Here is a 5084-nt window from a genome sequence, read left to right on the forward strand (position 1 = left end):
ATCTGATTACACAGCTAGGCCGTCGAGCTGACATGCCTTGGGAGGATGCTGATGTGAAGCCACCTACTGCAGAATGCAAGAAGATTATCCCTCACAATAGGAACTTTCTGGCTTTGGGCTACACACCTCCTTTCCTCACTGCTACTGCTGAGACAGCCACACCATCTGCCGGCCCCTCTTCCTCTACAGCTACCCCTGCCACCACCACTGCACCTCCACCTGCCCCAGAGCCCGTCTATCATCTAGTGCATTACCTGTTTCGACGGCTTGACCAGATGGAGCATCGCAACAAGCGACGCTATGAGCACCTGAAGCTGATAATACGCTCTGGCGACATCCCCTTCGAGTCTGACACACCATCCGAGGCATCTGAGGAGGAGGCGGATGATCACGAGGCAGAGACCCATCCACAGAGCGAGGCTGCGCAGGCAGACACAGAGCAGGACGTATCACATCAGGAGGCTCTGCCTCAGATTCGGGCTGTAGACCCCGAGATCCCTATCCAGTCAGCACCCCCTCTGCAGCAGGCAGATCCTCAGACCACCACCACAGAGACTCCAGCTACCCGTCCTTCCAGTCATGACACCCCTTCACACCCTGCTTGAGTGAGAATCAGGGACGATGCTTCATTTTAAGTGTGGAGAGGTCACCATCTCTGGAGTTTTTTTTTTGGTGAACAATTACAGACTCTTTTCATTTTATTTTGCTACTTTTCTGTATTTTTCTTTTTATTTTTATTTTTATTTCCTCAGTACTTATATATTGCTATTTTTATGTATTTTTACTCTATTTATGCATTTTGCATTTTATTTCATATTTTAGCCATTTAGTTTAGTTGCAATTCTAACTTATTAGTTATAGAAATTGTGGATTAATTAGTATAGTTTACCCTTTTTAACATAAGATAGCTTAGTTTAATTTGAAAATATAAAAAAGAAGTAAACTAGAGACTTGAACATAATAGAAACAACCAACACCTTGTATATATAGCATTATATGTTAGTTAGTTAACAACATTTCATCAAGGAGAAACACAAACTTTAAAGCCATTCAAAATAAATTTTACATTGAGAATAATGGGAACTTTTAATTTTACTTGCATGACATACATAATTGATATATGATTTCTGAGTTAGAGAACACACAGCCTGTGAGTTTTGAGCTTAATTGTATGGTTACATTCAAACCATAATTTTTATTCCTGTGTGTTCCGCCCTTCTTATTTATTCTGGTGTTCTTTACTTTGTTTTAATCTATATGTCCAATTATAGAATAGAAATACATACCAACAAAGTGATTGAGGCCATTATTTGATTTTAGCTCACTTATCCCAAAATAGCCTACCCTTTACATCACCCTTGTTAGCCCCCTTGAGCCTTTAAATCCCCTCTTATTCTATAAGCCACAATACTAGCCTTAAGCAGAAAAACAAAATAAAAATCCCAAGTGAATCCTTGGTTAGCTTAAGATAGGAAGTATGTATGGTTTAAATGTGGGAGAACCTATTGGGAACATGGATGATAAAAACAAAAGGGTAGAAAAGAATAAAATAATTCAAAATAAAAGTTTTGGGAAGCATGCTCATGTGAAATCAAAATAATTGAATTACCATGTGCATTAAAAAAAAAGTGTTATCTTTCAGTAGTTGAATAAAGGGGACACAGAAGAATCCCCCAAATGTGAAATAAAGCAATGTACATGGGATAAAAATAATAAACATTGAAACATGAGCATGTAACATCAAAAGTCAAAAATATGGAAAATAGGTAAAGAAGCTTTGTTTTACAAAGTATGTATGTTAGGTGAGATCTTAGACTAATTAAGGATTCACTTATTAGCTCACTTAGCCTTATACATATACCCTTACCTTTACCTTGGCCCCATTACAACCTTAACTAAAGACCTCATGATTTTTGGTATGTCTATATTCTATAATTGTTGATTGGTTAGATGAAGAACAAAGTTATAGAAAGTAAGAATAAAAAGAAGAATATCGTGATTAACCCAATAAACACTGAGTGACTAGAGAGTAAACACAAAATCCAGTGAGGGTTCAATAGCTCATTAACATATATCTCTGCTAAAATTATTAATTGTCTTGCAAGTTTATAAAATGTTTTTCTCTCCCATTTCAATTGTAAAGGCACTTTATCAACTATCTAAGGTTTGGCTATATATATATATATGACTCATTGAAAATGTGAATTAATTCAACTACATGCAAGCTTTATATACAAGTGAATAAAAATTAGAATTGCATGATGCATCATTCATTTAGGTAGTTGCATTTAGATTAGATTGCATTGCATGGAATTCCACCACTTTAACCTAACATTACTCTTGGACTTAGCATGAGGACATGCTATTGTTTAAGTGTGGGGAGGTTGACAAACCTATATTTTATGATATATTTTATTCTTAGTTTGAGTGATTTATTCAATCCTTCACCCACTTATTCATATTAATTGCATGGTTTTACTTTCCCTTCCTTATTATGTGATGTATGTGAAAAACATGTTTTTTATGCTTTAAAATTAATTATTTTAATTACCTTTATTTCCATTCGATGCCGTGATTAGTGTGTTGAGTAGTTTCAGATCTTTTAAGGCAGGAATGACTCAAAGAATGGAAAGGAAACATACAAAAATGGAAGGAAAGCACAAAACGGAGTTTTTAGGAGAAATTGGCATCCAGGCGATTGCATGGACGACGCGGCCGCATGCCAAGCGCGAAGAAGCAGCGACGCGGCCGCATGACTGACGCGACCGCTTGACAAGGAAAACTCCGAATGATGCGACGACGTGACCCACGCGGACGCGTGGCAGAGGCTACGCACCAGAAATTGCAAAATACGCTCATAGCGATTTCTGAGGCCCTTTTTGGCCCAAATCCAAGTCCAGAAGGCATAGACCAGAGGTTATGAAGTGGAGGAATGCATCCATTCAAAGAGATACTCCACTTTTAATTAGTCTTCATGATTTAGATTTAGTTTAGGGAAAGGTTCTCTCCTCTCTTTAGGATTAGGATTTAGAATTAGGATTTTATTCGCTTTCAGGATCATCTCTTTATCAGGTTCAATATTCCCTTTTATTTACTTTTGCAATTTAATTTATGAATTCTTCCATGTTATAGATTACTCTTTTGAATTAATGTTATTTGAGGTATTTCAGTTTAATCTTGCTTTATTTTATTTACGTTGCTATTATTCCCATCTGAAGACATTTTTATTCCAGTAGATTTACTTTTCTCCTTTTGGTCTTGGTTAGGAAATCAGTAACTCAGGAGTTATCAAACTCAAACATGATTGATAATCGTTATCTTTGTTAATTAAATTGAACATCAATAATCCCAATCTTTTCCTAGCAAATAAATAGGATCCGAAGATCAAACCAATTAATCCCTTGACCTTCCTTTATCTTAGTAAGGGTTGACAAAGTGGAATTAAGATCCAATTCTCATCGTCATTGATAAGGATAACTAGGATAGGACCTCCAATTTCTTATACCTTGCCAAAAGTTTATTTATAGTCATTTATTTATTTTACTTGCCAATTAAATCACTTGTTCTTCATTTACTTTATTTGCTAATTAAACCATTCGCTCTTCATTCTCAAAACCCCAATTTACAACCCTCATAACCAATAATAAGAACATACTTCCCTGCAGTTCCTTGAGAAGACGACCCGAGGTTTGAATACTTCGGTTATCAATTTATTTAGGGATTTGTTACTTGTGACAACCAAAACGTTTGTAAGACAGGTTGATTGCTTGGTTTAGTAACTATACTTACAACGAGAGTTTATTATGACCTCTAAACCATCAATCTTCAGGCCTTTCAGAGTACTAGGGGGAGTTTCAGTGACCCTTTTACTCAACTGGCCCACTTGTGCCTCCAAATTTCTAATGGAGGACCGTGTTTCATTCATGAAACCGAAAGTGGCCTTAGATAGATTAGAGACTATATTTGCTAAGCTAGATGGATTCTGCTCAGAATTCTCTGTCTGTTGTTGAGTGGATGATGGAAAAGGCTTGCTATTGCTAAACCTGTTTCTTCCACCATTATTAAAGCCTTGTTGAGGCTTTTGTTGATCCTTCCATGAGAAATTTGGATGATTTCTCCATGAGGGATTATAGGTATTCCCATAGGGTTCCCCCATATAATTCACCTCTGCTATTGCAGGATTCTCAGGATCATAAGCTTCTTCTTCAGAAGATGCCTCTTGAGTACTGTTGGATGCAGCTTGCAATCCATTCAGACTTTGAGAAATCATATTGACTTGCTGAGTCAATATTTTATTCTGAGCCAATATGGCATTCAGAGTATCAATTTCAAGAACTTATTTCCTCTGAGGCGTCCCATTACTCACAGGATTCCTTTCAGAAGTGTACATAAACTGGTTATTTGCAACCATGTTAATGAGTTCTTGAGCTTCTACAGGCATTTTCTTTAGGTGAATGGATCCACCTGTAGAATGGTCCAATGACATCTTTGATAACTCAGACAGACCATCATAGAATATATCCAGGATGGTCCATTCTGAAAGCATGTCAGAAGGACACTTTTTGGTCAGTTCCTTGTATCTCTCCCAAGCTTCATAGAGGGATTCACCTTCTTTTTGTCTGAAGGTTTGAACATCCACTCTAAGCTTGCTAAGCTATTGAGGAGGAAAGAACTTGGCTAAGAAAGCTGTGACCAGCTTATCCCAAGAGTACAGGCTATCTTTAGGTTGAGAGTCCAACCATATTCTAGCTCTGTCTCTTACAGCAAACGGGAAAAGCATAAGCCTGTAGACCTCGGAGTCCACCCCATTGGTCTTAACAGTATCACAGATCTGCAAGAACTCAGTTAAGAACTGAAAAGGATCTTCTGATGGAAGTCCATGAAACTTGCAGTTCTGTTGCATCAGAGAAACTAATTGAGCCTTTAGCTCAAAATTGTTTGCTCCAATGGCAGGGATTGAGATGCTTTTTCCATGTAAATTGGAATTTGGTGCAGTAAAGTCACCAAGTATCTTCCTTGCATTGTTATTATGTTCAGACATGTCTCCTTCTTTTTCAAAAATTTCTGTCAGATTTTCTCCAAAG

The 5084-nt window shown here is 37.3% G+C and overlaps 1 non-coding gene across 1 annotated transcript; it reads left to right on the top strand.

Annotated features, from left to right (window-relative positions):
* Positions 1 to 4540: 4540 nt before the first annotated feature.
* On the top strand, positions 4541 to 4648 carry LOC148564969 (small nucleolar RNA R71). The gene has a single exon (XR_015885423.1). It is a non-coding gene; the product is annotated as a small nucleolar RNA R71 (small nucleolar RNA).
* The last annotated feature ends 436 nt before the right edge of the window (positions 4649 to 5084 follow it).

This window comes from Arachis ipaensis, chromosome B5 (genome assembly GCF_059453495.1).
Source record: "Arachis ipaensis isolate K30076 ecotype BB chromosome B5, ASM5945349v1, whole genome shotgun sequence".
Classification (NCBI taxonomy): domain Eukaryota; kingdom Viridiplantae; phylum Streptophyta; class Magnoliopsida; order Fabales; family Fabaceae; genus Arachis; species Arachis ipaensis.